The sequence below is a fragment of the Magnolia sinica genome, chromosome 3 (assembly GCF_029962835.1).
Source record: "Magnolia sinica isolate HGM2019 chromosome 3, MsV1, whole genome shotgun sequence".
Taxonomy (NCBI): domain Eukaryota; kingdom Viridiplantae; phylum Streptophyta; class Magnoliopsida; order Magnoliales; family Magnoliaceae; genus Magnolia; species Magnolia sinica.
Genome location: NC_080575.1, coordinates 30697206 through 30712192, shown reverse-complemented (window position 1 = coordinate 30712192; position 14987 = coordinate 30697206).

Here is a 14987-nt window from a genome sequence, read left to right as displayed (position 1 = left end):
ATATTTATCTTGCTTGCATGCAGGACATACAGCACACACGAGTGTACTCACTAGGCTTTTTATCGAAGCTACCTATTTCCCATTTTTTTAGGGCTGGAGTAGCTTGGAAGACATAGTTTTCTCAATGCATTACATCTATTTTTCGATTTGAGAATGTTGACGTTATGTACCTTTTGGAAAGCATTGTACTTGTAACTATCAAGATTTATAATGGCGAGTGATGTTTAGTATTTTGATCATGGATCTTCATGCTCAGGTATTATTATATGCATATAAAAAAAATTCAGTAAACAATCTTCCATATGGTGCGCCGAACTTGGGACTTGGTGTATGGAAGTCGAGTGCCAGATTCGGGGCATCACGAAAGTTGTCCGTCCCCGGATTTGGGTGTGACACATTCAAATAACGCTTTGAGATTTTTGGTGAAAATTACAAAATTTATAAATTTTGTAAAATGATTAAACCGAAAAATATAAGGACAGTCTGAAGCACGTATTATCACACCGTCCTTAAAGCGTTATTTGCCCATTCTCAATCAGGTGAGAATGCTGATAAGTTCTAGGCAAACAACTTTTATGATACGACAAACCTGGGTGTGGATCTGCGTTCAACAAATACGAAGAGCCATGAATGGAACTTTGTACACAATTTTCTGGCAGATAAAGAAAAAGAAAAAATCCCAGATTCAGAAAGAGAATAAGAAAAATTTAGACCACCGCATTGGTCCGTTTCTTGATGTCTTCTGGCTAAGGTTCATATGAACCTTGCTAACTGCTTAGAGTACACTTATTGCTCTTTTCTCTGGTTCGTATGAGAGAATGGTTCAAGTGTTGGTAATGGTCTGTCGAACCATTTAGGCACTGGTTTATATAGGCTAGGGTGGTTGATTGTTTTGGTCTAGGGCCATTAACCAATGTGACCGTTTTCTAATTATTGGTGAGAAACTAGCCGTTATTGGCAATTTCTGACCGTTTTGCATGTGGGATAATTGTTGTTGCATACTAACCATTTAGACTCACTGGCTAGCCATTTTATAGCTGTTGGGCTAGCCACATGCAACAGTTTCTGCATGGTTCGAATTTATGTTGAATGAAGAGTTACACCTCACTCCAACTATGACACAATGTGCACGTGCAAAGTGCAAAGTGCACTACTAGTGCCTCCACAGCTACACATGCTGTAACATCTCGAAAAAATCCGTACAATGACCCGAGTACCACCTCAGGCAGAAATCGCTAAGGACTGAATCCTTTAGAAATTAGATGAAAATTAATTAAGTACTAAACTGAGTTAATCGGCGAGTTAGTTCGAATCACTTTCTATACGAATTGCAAGACCCAAAACTAGTAGAATCGCTAACTCTACATTACCTAAAAAACTAGGATCAATCTCAAAACCCAATTGCTCTCGGGAGCATCTTGAAACTCCGTATCGGACCTGTACCACGCGTCAAAAGTCCAATTACCGCGAAGATATACGGTTATGACCGCCTTACTGGGCTTGACAACCATCTCGGAATCAAGTCCAAATAGCATCCAGAAACGCACAACTTGAGCCCAAAGCGAATATCTTTAGAAAATGAACTCAAACTTAAGTAAATTGAGCCATTCGCTTACAGGCTAAATTTAAGGTTTCAGACCGTTAGATTCTGACCCAACAATACCTTTGGATCAAGAAAATTTTTGAACACATGTCAGTGTACTTGTGGCCCTGATTGAGTGACGATGGTCGTTGAACTGAAACTGTTCCTCCACGGTCGATCTACAAATCCGATCGGACCGAAACTTTAACCTGGCTTAGATCCATGGTCAGGGAACTTTCTTCAGACCGTAGGCAAGCAATGGACCTCCAGATGAGCTCCGTTGGCCCGAAACAGCCACTCTTTGGCTATAACCTAAGTATACCATGGCCTTGGGGCCATTGACATCAGTTCTGGGCCTATATAAGACCCTTAACCCACCCCTCTCTCATTCCATATGAATTTCCTAACCCTAGGAGAGAGAAGAGAGAAAAGAGAAGGAAAGAGTGAGGAGAAGAGAGAGAGAGAGAGAGAGAGAGATAGTTGCTGGGATTCGTTCCTGCCACTCCACATACCGAATCATCCTATTCGTGTCACTATACTGGTAATTTCAACTCCACTCTTGGTAAGGAATCCTAACCCTAATCTACTTTAGGTATCCAGATAGGTAGATCGTTGAAATAGCGAACCTATTTCATGATTTAAGTAGTCGTTATGCCGTAGACAAAGGCGTAGTGTTCGAACTGAGTTCGATACGAGTTTACCGACGAAAGGTGTGGACTATAAACATATAGGTTATGGTTTTCAAGGCTTTCAATGTAAGTTAATAATTTATGACCAACTTGATTGCTATCACATATGCTTAAATGCGATGTTTTCCGCGTATTACACATATATATGAACTATGTTGAAAATAATGCATTCCATGTGTTTGTTGAAATGTTTACATGAATATAAAATTCTAATTTGTGCTTGCCATGATTATTGTTTGGGAATACATGATTGTTATACGTGTAGCAACTCCCTTGTGAAAGAATTTGCTGTAATATACGTTATAACGAATTTATTTTATATATGTGAGATGTGTAGTCTAAGTGTTTGATAAAATGCCTGAATGAGAAAATGCTTATTGAAGTGCGTTTATTGAGGGTGTTGAGATAGGATTCTTAATTACCTTATCTATAGTTTTAGTTTCCTTTATGTAACTTATCTTACTACTACGTGATTTATGAATGAAATGCCCATGTATAATAACATGTGCACTATGAGTTTGTCGAAATGCTCAAATGAGATTTATGTTTGAATTGGTTATCACATGCTGTTTGGACTATCACATATGAATGCCTATTGTGTTTGAGTATGATTGGGACTAATACGTAGTCCAGGCAACCGGTAATGATTTACGATCAGGGGTCGAGCTAGTTTCGCCATGACGGATACGTTCGATGAATCCGAGTCGTACGGTGATTATCGATAGTGGTTAGGCCACGCGGAGTGCTTACGTGCTTCATGTCGATTAATTCAACGTATGCTTGTACCAGTCGAACTTGTCAAGTAACCCGATTGGCCTAATGTATGTTTACCATGTATGGACGCTACTGTTTGAATCTAAGGTACCACTTACAATTGAAAAAACCCGTTTAACCTTGATACCACAATCCGTTAAGACTCATGAGTCAGGCATGGTGGTATGGGACACTGTGGTCGAGCTGTCGGCCTATGCTGGGGTGACGAGCCTCCCCGTAATGTCCAGTGAGAAAACCAAACTCGTGAGCAGAATATGGTGGTATGGGACACTGTAATCGAGCTGTCGGCCTACGCGAAGGTGACGAGCCTTTCCCATAGTGACCTCGACTATAAAATAGGCATACGATCGGGTGACGAGCCCCTTGTAATGACCTCAACTGTGAATTAAGCCTACACTAAGGTGACAAGCCTCCCATAGTAACCTATTGTGTAAACTCGTAAACTTGTCTATCGTATGTGATTAACTAGGATTGACGACCCTAGATGGATCATTGTTTGGGTAAGTGATATAAAGGGAGGTACCTTAGCTTTCCGAACCTGCTGTATGAATAGGTCTAATTAAGAACTTGGCTAACACAACCATGCACCGCATTACATGTGCCTTTGGCATGGGTGTTGAACACAGTAGGAGTTTAGCATACGCAACCGTGAGATAATGTCGCAGAGGGAGTGCAGGCGAGGGCATGCATCATTAATACATATCATCCTTGCATTAACCAAAGTACTTAGGAATGCTTGTTGTATTGCTTTATCATTACTTCTTAACTGAATTGATAACATGTTAACTTTTACCTTATAACTCCACTAAGTTGATCACTCACACCCACTCTGGGGTGTTTTAAAACACCAACCAGACCCTGTTTTAGTTTCAGATGATGGCGAGGCTTACGAGTTGGAGCCTATCTTCTACGATGACGAGGAGAAGTTCTCCTACCTGCAACTCTCTGGTGGGTCTATGTAGACCTGGAGTTGCGTCACCGGGGCTACAAGGATATGGATTAGATGACATTACACTTTATCATTTTATATATTTTAGAATTATACATGTAATTATTCAACCTGGTGACATGATCATACTTTTGGGTTTATATCCACTTACACACTTAATATATCTATCACAGTCTTCCGCTTGCTTAATTTAATCGCCTCTGGAGTATGATATGTTGATTTGGTATAATCTCACTCACGTTTAATGCACAAATATGGACAACATTTAATCATCATTATCTATGTTGCATAAGTGATGCGTTGGAACTCAAGAGTTACGCATCTACTCGACCCTCGATTTTCAAGGCGTTACAAATTGGTATGAAAGCATGATTTGGATTAAAATGGACCTGGGTTATGGACACGTGACTCACACTGACGTACTTTGACTTAGGAGGGCACGATAAACATAAAAACGAATGCATGATTCCAGGTTTCACCAATAGGTAAAACTGACCGTTGAAATTGGACCCGTAGGCATTTGTGATCGTGCGAGATGATCTCAATTCTTTTCCAGTCTATTCATCAATGGGTTTAGTCGATGATTCGGTGTATCCCACACTCAAACAACCCAAAAGGCGTGAATATACGCGAGATGGAACCCAAAATAGCTTAAACGGACTTGGGGACCTAAATGTTACAAATCGGGGGGAACCAAGGTGAACCCCGTGCATTTTCGGTACCCCGGGAGGGGGATGCCATCACCCCTGGTGCGAGCCATCGCCCCCCTATCTAGCGAACTACGATGGCATCTCCCCAACGGTGAGGCCTCGTGGTCCGGTTCGTCTGGGCCGAAGCAGGCCGGTTGGGCAGACCCTTGTACATGTGTGTGGGGCCCACAAAATCATGTGGGGCCCCTTATATCTTCTCCATTTGCTTCTTTTCCTCCATTCCTACCCCTCCAATCTTTCTAAACCTCTGAAAATCTCATTTTTCTCTCTCTCTAATCTCCCCTCAATTCTCATATCATCTTCTTCTTCATCATTACATACACGCCTCCCACCATTCCTTTCAAACTCATCACCTATCTCCCTTATTTTCCTCCTATTGGGCATACAAACCCTCCTTGGTGTCTTACAAAATCTCAAAGTCCAACAACCCATCCTATCCCTCTACTTTATTTCACTCTCATGGCCCTTTTTAAGATTGTGGCGGATGTATTTTCACTTTCGACACTTCTTTCTCTCATGGGAAAGAAGAGGGCTCCCATAGATGAAGCCAGGACTAGCCGCCCTACCTGTTCAAAGAGGCAGAAAGGCACTGAGGCTAGCACAAGAGTCAATTGAGAGCTAAGACGAAGTGAGATCTCGATCCCCAGCTTCCTCTCGAAAGAGCTCTATTGGCAGATATGACACATGGAAGGTTTCAAGGCCATAGGGTCCTCTTTAAAGCTCACGTGGACGAGAAACTATTTGGGCTTTATCTAGCGATGGATCTCCTGTTGGACGCCGAGTGGGGTCCCATATTTGAGGGCAAGTCTTGTGCGAATGAGGGCACTGTCCGAGCCTTCTACGCCCATATACGAGAGCCACTGTTAGAGCCTCTTCAGTTCTCTATCCCCGTGGAAAGGCGGGAAGCCACTGTTAATGTGGACTTGATAGCCCGAATCATGGGGATGCTGCGTGGTGAGGTACATGCTAGTGAGAGAAGTCTCAGGAGTGCATATGAAAGAGATCGCTGCATGCGATTTCTTTGTGGCTGATTGGTCCACTGGAACCAAGCAATTACCTCCTGGCGTCCAAGATGACTCCTAACTTCCACCTACTTCACCACATCTTCACACACAACGTGTATCCTAGGTGGAGTAATCGCAGCGAATACACGCGTCTGATGGTAGACTTCCTATACCGAGTTGAGCAAGGAGACAAGTTGTGCCTGCCTATGTATGTACTACTACAGATAGTTCAAACTGCACGCTTTCCTAGGACAGACATTTCACTCCCATTCGGCCACTTATATGCAAGCTTGCTCGTGAATTCAACTACAGACTTGGCTCAGAAAGGCTTACGCCGATCCATTTCATTAATGACACTACTCTCAACAACATGGGTATTAGGCTATGACAACGTCAAGCCCGAATCGATGAGAGTGAGGATGAGATGGGAAGTGAAGAGGAAGAGAGTGATGAAGAAGGTGGAGATGAGATAGAGGAAGAAAGTGAGGAAGAGGAAGAAGAGGAGGCCCAAGACTCTGATGGGGGCTCTCCACCTGCTATACATGAGCCCCACTATGGTCGGGCTGCTATAGAAGCTCGCTTGGCTCAAATCGAGGAGGCCAGGTCGCCCTGCGACAGGAAGTCAGTGAGACCCAGGCTAAGCTTGAAGAGAGTCAGGCCTTCATGAAACAAAATTTAAAGAAGGTGTCTTTCACCTTAAAGGCTCTCCTGTGCTATATGCAGGACAAGGGTGCTCCTCCTCCATCACCAGATTTTGACGACTAGTCCCATGTAATAGTTGTCTTTGGGTTTTCTCTGCTTTCCTGTTTCCTATGTTATAGCCTTGATAGGCTTAATAGTAGGGTAGATTTGATGGTATGTTTTAGTGCTTAAAACTTTACTTAGATTAGCTCACATGCATCTTCTGTCATGATCCATGTAATAACTACATCTCATGTATTGTGACAATTTTGGTTAAATGAAATGCATGTAGCCCCTTTTGTTATGAAATGTGTAGAATGCTTGAGAAATTGAGTGTTTTTATGCAAAAATCTTACACGTTGTACCTATGTTGTGTATAGGGAATGCCTCCGAAAGTCACTCGGACTACAGCACGTCTTGCACTTGGCGGATCGTTTGATGGGGCACCTCCCCTAAGTAATAGCCACACCGACCCCAGTTTGGGCCCTGACAGTGACACTATGCCTGATCGTCAGTCAGCCACTAGCCCCACAAATGGGCCAACACCTTTTGCACCCCCGGTTCCAGAGCAGAATAGTGTGTCTTCATCGACGCCCCACATACATCAGGCTCCTCCTCCTGATAGGTTGGAGTAGATAATGCTCCTTATGCAGCAACAGCAGCAGATTTGGACCACCATTCTTGGGGCCCTTGCCTAAAATATGAGTGTGGTTCCGCCCGCATCACCTATGCACCCTGTGGGAATGTGAGTGTCAGTGGCCTATTTGAGCGATTTTAGCGCTTTTGGCCTCCCACGTTTTCGGGTACTTACAAACCTGAGGAGGCCGAGTATTGGCTTGACCACATCTCTAAGATGCTGAAGCCGCTGCGCTGCACCGAGGCAGAGTAAGTCAAGTTGGTTACTTACATGTTCGAGAAGGAGGCCAGTCTCTGGTGGGACAGTATCCTACGGATAGTTGTTGCTAGTTATTTATGGACATGGGAAGCCTTTGAGACTCGCTTCCATGAGAAATACTTTCCCCTCACATACCGTAATGAGAAGGAGAGTGACTTCCTTCACCTCCGTTAGGGAGGAATGATCGTGGTAGAGTACGAGAACCGGTTCACAGAGCTGGCCAGATACGCTTATTTGATCCTAGTAAATGAGTCGATGAAGATGCGGAGATTCTCTGAGGGTTTGAGGCCTGAGATCCACTCAAAGATGTGTTATGCTAGCATTAACAATTATGCTGAGCTAGTGAACATGTCCCTGCGAGTTGAGCATGATGAGGATAGGCTATCCCGTACACATGTACCTATGGTTCCTAAGCCTCGACTAGATTCGTCGAGCAGACCATTCTTCGGTAAGAGGCCACGTGCAGATTCTCCTCCTCGGCTTACGGCTTCATCGACACAACCGAGGCAACCTGATATATGGTGCACCTACTGCAAGAAGTCGGGCCATTCTGACACTTACTGCTTCACTAGGATGAGGGATAATGGCTTCATTCCCCCTCAGAGGATTAATCGTCAGATGCCACCGGCTATCTCGGCCGTGTTCATGGATTTGATGAACCGGGTGTTTCAGCCGTATCTGTACCGATTCGTCATCGTATTTATAGATGACATCCTGATATACTCCAAGAGTCGGAAAGATCACGAGGAGCACATGCGAGCAGTCTTTGATACTCTTAGAGAGAACCAGTTGTTTGTCCAGTACAAGAAGTGCGACTTCTGTAAAGAAGATGTCAAGTTCCTCGGACATGTGGTGTCTAAGGAAGGAATAGCGGTAGACCTTGCTAAGGTGACCGCAGTTCAGGACTGGGAGCAACCCGGTTTGGTTACAGAGGTGAGGAGTTTTTTGGGACTTGCTGGTTACTATCGTCGATTCATTAGGGACTTTTCCAAGATATCCTGATCATTGTCTTAGCTCGCTCAGAAAGACCTTAAGTTTGCCTGGAATGAGAAGGCAGAAGCAGCCTTTCAGGAACTGAAGGATAAGTTGACATCTGCACTCGTGCTAGTATTGCCAGAGTAAGGGGTCAAATATATGATATACACTGACGCGTCTCGTGTTGGTTTGGGTTGTGTTCTAATGCAGAAGGACTGGGATATTGCCTATACATCGCGAAAGTTGAGGAAACATGAGGAAAACTACCCTACGCACGACAGTTAGTGACCGTCATCTTCACATTGAAGCTCTGGAGACATTATCTCTATGAAGAGGAGTTCGAGCTCTTTTGCGACCACAAGAGCCTCAGTACATATTTACGCAGAGGGACCTGAATATAAGGTAGCAATGATGGATGGAAAACTTGAAGGACTTCAAGTTCGAGGTTTCCTACCATCCTGGCAAGGCTAACCTTATGGCAAATACATTGAGCCGCAAAAAGACTATAGCATTTATGGCTCCGCTAATGATAAACGAGTAGAACATGGTAGAATTTGTGCGAGACTTCGAGCAGAAGCTTATGGTAAAGGAGCCGTTCGTGAGTGTCGCACACGTTCATGTGTAGCCGCTCATTGATGATAGGATTATTGCGGCTCAGAAAAACGACGAACTATTAGCAAAGATGAGAGAGCAGGTGAGTAATAGTAAAGACTCGAAATAGAGAGTTGGTATGGATGGGGGTTTACGTTATCGTGGCCGCCTATGCGTCCCAAACCTTCATGACTTGAGAAAGGAAGTTCTCGAAGCTGCTCACAATTCGAAGATGGCGATGCATCCTGGTAATACGAAGATGTATCGAGATATGAAGCGCTTGTACTGGTGGGACAACATAAAGGCTCACGTAGCAAACTATGTATCCCGTTGTCTCATGTGCCAGCAGGTCAAGGCCGAACACCGTCGACCTCCTGGACTGCTTCAGGCCATGCCCATAGCAGAATGGAAATGGAATTTCATTTCTATGGATTTCATCTTAGGGTTACCAAAGACGAGGAAGGGACATGACTCCATTTGAGTGATTATGGACCGATTGACGAAATCGGCTCATTTCCTCCCAATTAGAGTCTCAAACTCGGCAGACTATTTGGCCAGGTTGTACATCAAGGAGATAGTGCGTCTGCATGGAGTGCCTATGGAGATCGTGTCAGATCGAGACACGTGATTCACATCTATCTTTTAGACTCGTATATAGGAAGTAATAGGTGTGAAACTGAAGTTCAGTACTGTGTTCCACCTACAGACGGATGGGCAAACGGAACGAGCAAATCAGGTGTTAGAAGATATGCTATGAGCTTGTGTGCTTAATTTCAAAGACAGTTGGGATGACTATCTTCCTTATGCTGAGTTCGCTTATAACAAAAGTTTTCAGGCGAGCATTGACATGACTCCCTATGAGGCATTGTATGGGCGTCCATGTCGAGCACCGCATTGCTAGGCAGAGGTTGGCGAGAAGAGTTTGAGTAACATCCTGAATTTTCACTGTTTTGGATTTCTAAAAATTCTTATTTTTTTAAAAAAATGTAATTAACTTATATTATCACTTACTGACCATTGGTACTCAATGATAGTTTATACACAGGTGGAACCAATAAAAAACCACATAAGTCCGATTAATCAACCGTAGGAAGCCAATGAATCCGCCCGATCACTTGAACATCAACTTTAGCCCATGATTTACTCACATAAGGCTCAAATCTAATTGGCAAATCGCTAACTAATCAAGACAATCATAACTAAATTGAAGATCTAACCGAAGCTGAGTTCGATAAGGCCCGGATCTTTGCTAATAGACCAAATCAACCCCGTTACTTTTTTAGCCGAAAACCGACGGCTTAGAATAATCATGACCAAATCTCCACTTTCACTAGTTATAAATAGGCCACACTATGAACATAGTTAATTTAAACCCTAATCATTGCCCACGAGAAATTTCAGTACTTAATTCATTCCAAAATTGCCCCGAATTTCCAAACAAGCTCTAGACCGCTCGTTGGCGAGCCACTAGTTCCAAAACTATAGAAAAATATCCATCTTACTGGGCTTGATATCCATCGCAGGAGTTGGACCTGGAAACGGTCCAGAACCGCTCAACTTGAGCCAAAGGACGTGTGCATGAGAAGTGCAAATACCCTAAAGGAAGAAGCTGAAACTTAAGTGAATTGGGTCGTCCACTCTTATGCAAAGTTGAGAATTTTGGACCATCAGTTTACAACCAAACTTCAGACGTAGAGTAAGGATATTTCCCTACTCATATCCGTATAGCCGCGGCCCCGATCGACTATCGGTGACCGTTGAACAGACTTCTAATCATATCTGTCGATCAGCACATCCAAATGGCGGGCCGATCATGTACATATATAGATTATCATTAGGGCTAACTATCCTACGGTGTATATCAACATGTAGACCCCATAATGGGCCCTAGAGGCTAGAAAAACCCTCCCATAGGGCTAGTATAGTAAAAACTCAACATTTGGGGCCATTTGCACCAAATCTGGCATTATAAAAGGGGCTTCTTTTGGGCACCCCTCTCCCCGTACGAATTTACCCTAGAGAAAGGAAAGAGAGAAGAGAAAAAAAGGGAGAAAGGGAGAAGAAAAAGAGGAGGGAGAAAGAGAGAGGAAGAAGAAAGGAAAGGAGTGTGTAGTAGGAGGTGGGGCCTAAGGAAGCTTGGAACCTTAAAGAGATACCTTCCCATTTCCCATATCCACAACTACAAGCCACTTCCATCCGATTGGGGAGGTAAGCACCCATCTTTTTGTAATTTTTAGGGTTGAGCTAGGAAATGCATGTAATCCCAACATGCAAGTTCATTTGGCTCAGGATCTCTACGAATCGACCCGCGAGTTTGGCAACCCTAGATCGTTTTCTAAAGTCTTCAACGATCCATAGGTGCAGACTATTATCCTTAGGTGGCCTAACACCAATTTTAGTATGAGTTTAATGATTTTGATTGCTTGGATGATGTATTTGGAGGATCTAGAGAGGACATAGGAAAGACCTTACCATGATTCTTTCAATCAACATAGAATAGTTATGGAATGTTGTTGTCTCTCACATGAATGGTGTAAATTTGATGTCACATGTGCATGTTTTGTTGACTTGTGTATGATGTTACCTTGTAGCATGTATGATTTATTAACCCATGTGCATTTGTTCCTATGATATATATATATATATATATATATATATATATATATATATGTGAAATGCTTAGCTTCCTCACTAATCCACACAACACACATGTACTTGATGTCACATCAATGTTAGCTTTGCTTGTTAGAAAATTTGAGTTCTATGTTAAGAAATATGAATTGCGTGATATTGCATATGCTAGATGATAACCCTGAATATTGGCATGTTACGGAGTACCATTAGGACTCTTGGGTTGGTCAGGAATATGAGGCGAGTGAAGGTGGTCCCGTTGGTAGGACTATCCTGAGGTTAAACCCATGGATTTGGGCGGGTGCATGTGGGCAACAATAGTTATGCTACATGGGACGCTCGTGCCCGATGTCTTCTGCCACGTGCTTACCTGAACTCATGCGGTTTAGTCTACTGACTGACCAACCTTATCTGTTAACATTGTTTGCTTATATATGTATGGAACTTGGAACACCCTTAAATTATTGTAGCCCATTGCTAACCATTTGAAGTCGATCCACCAACTTGTGAGCCGGGCATGGTGGAATGGGACACTGTGTCCGAGTTGTCGGCCTATGCTGGGGTGACGAACCTCCCCGTAGTGACTGCGAGCGAAATCTTTTCTTAGCACTCCTCATGTGCTTGAAGTCAGGGATAGGGAACCCGATGGGATCAAGGATCGCGGTGCCCTGGCCTCGCACGTTGAGGGGCCTTGGCATCGCAACCAGTTGAGGTCATTGATACGTGGGGTGTAACAGTTTTTCCAACCTGCTGGATAAATGGAATTAACTAAGAACTTGGCTAACATTATCATCGCATCGCACTAGCTAGGTTGGCGACTCGGCAGTCGAGGTCGCTTTGAGGGAGTATTGGTCATACCCGATTGTTAGATGTAGTCGCTCGAGGGAGTGTGATGGTGAGGGCATGCATCATATCATCCGTCATGCATATGCATTAATAAGATTAGTCAGGTGCTTGTGAATGATTATTTTTCATTAAATTCATAATATAACTGATGCTTGTTACAACTTAAGACTAATAACACCCACTTAGTTGATCACTTATTCCTACTCTGGGATGGTGTTTTAAAATACCAACCAGACTCTTCAGTAGATGCAGGTGACATAGAGTACGAGGAGCATGGCGGCGTGAGTCTAGATGTGGAGGACGAGTTGTCCTATTTTCAGTTGATAGGCGGCTTTCTCTAGTTTTGTGGGCAGACTTGGATCGCTAAGTAGGGCACTTAGCGAATCATTCTTTTGGACATACAATTTTTTATACTTTTGTTGGGCAACGCCTTGTGCGACCCATAGTTATAATTTTTGGACTTGTAAACGTTACAGTAGACTAGCCGTGAATTGTGATTCATGTTCCAAGTAATTCTATACTGCGCGTTTAAACCTGATTAATTATAAAACAAATAAATTGATTATAAGTAATACCCGAGAACTTGGGAGTCGAGCGTATGCACGACCCCCAATTTTCAGGGTGTTACAATTTGATTGGCCCCAAGTTAGTGCAGGCAACCTTAAAGAAGGTCGATTTTATCAGGCATCGACTCCTGACAGCATAGAGCAGACAGAAGAGTTACGCCAATACGAGGCGACGACCGTTAGAGTTTGAGGTTAAAGACCATGTGCTTCTTAAGGTTTCTCCAATAAAGGGAGTCCTTCGGTTTGGAAAGAAAGAAAAACTCATGCCAAGATTCATTAGCCCATTTCAGATACCAGATCGAGTGGGTGTGGTAGCTTACCACCTTGCTTTGCCCACACCACTCGTAGGTGTGCACAACGTATTTCATGTATTGATGCTGAAGAAATACATTCATGACCCATCCCACGTTATCAAATGGGAGTAGGTACAGTTGAGTAAAGATGCTACTTATATACTGCGACCGACATGTATTTTAGATAGGAAGGAACAGGTACTACACAGTAAAGTTATTCCACTTGTGAAGGTACTGTGGATGCACCACATTGAGGAAGAGGCTACTTGGTAAATAGAAGACGAGGTCCGCAAGAACTACTCTTAGATTCTCGAGGAGTACGAAAAGGTACTAATTTCGAAGATAGGAATTTTCTTTAAGGGGGGTAGATTGTAACGTCTCGAAAAAATTCGTACAATGACCCGAGTACCACCTCAGTCAGAAATCACCAAGGACCAAATCCTTTAGAAATTAGACGAAAATTAATTAAGTACTAAATTGAGTTAATTGGCGAGTTAGTTCAAATCACTTTCTATACAAACTGCAAGACCCAAAATCAGTAGAATCGCTAACTCTACATTACCCAAAAACCTATGATCAATCTCAAAACCTAATTGCTCTCGGGAGCATCTTGAAACTCCATATCGGACCTGGACCGCACGTCGAAAGTCTGATTACTGCGAAGCTATACGATTATAACCGCCTTACCGGGCTTGACAACCATCTCGGGAATCAAGTTCAAATAGCATCCAGAAACGCACAACTTGAGCCCAGAGTAAAGTGTGTGAGAAACGCGAATATCTTTAGAAAATGAACTCAAACTTAAGTAAATTGGGCCATTCGCTTGCAGGCCAAATTTAAAGTTTCAGACCGTCAGATTTCGACCCAACTACACCCTTGGATCAAGGAAATTTTTCAACACATGTCAGTGTACTTATGGCTCTGATCGAGTGACAATGGCCGTTGAACTAAAACCGGTCCTCCACAGTCGATCTACAAATCCGATCGGACCGAAACTTTAACCTAGCTTAGATCCATAGTCAGGGAACTTTCTCCAGACCGTATGCAAGAAATGGACCTTCAGATGAGCAATGTTGGCCCGAAACAGCCACTCTTTGGCTATAACCTGAGTATACCATGGCCCTGGGGCCATTGACATCAGTTATGGGCCTATATAAGACCCTCAACCCACCCCTCTGTCATTCCATACGAATTTCCTAACCCTAGGAGAGAGAAGAGACAAAAGAGAAGGAAAGAGTAAGGAGAAGAGAGAGAGTGAGTGAGAGATAGTTGCTGGGATTCGTTCCTGCCGCTCCACGTACTGAATCATCCTATCCGTGTCGCTATACCAGCGATTTCGACTCCACTCTTAGGTAAGGAATCTTAACCCTAATTTGCTTTAGGTATCTAGATAGGTAGATTGGTGAAATAACTAACATATTTCATGATTTAAGTATCCGTTGTGCCATAGACAAAGGCGTAGTGTTCGAACTGATTCGATACGAGTTTACCGATGGAAGGTGCGGACTATAAACGTTTAAGTTATGGTTTTCAAGGCTTTCAATGTCAGTTAATGATTTATAACTGACTTAATTGCTATCACATATGCTTAGATGTAATGTTTTCCGCTTATTATACATATATATGAAATATATTGAAAATAATGCATTCTATGTATTTGTTGAAATGTTTGTATGAATATGAAATTCTGATTTGTGCTTGCCATGATTATTGTTTGGGAATACATGATTGTTATACGTGTGGCAACTCCCTTGTGAAAGAATTTGCTGTAATATACATTATAACTAATTTATTATATATG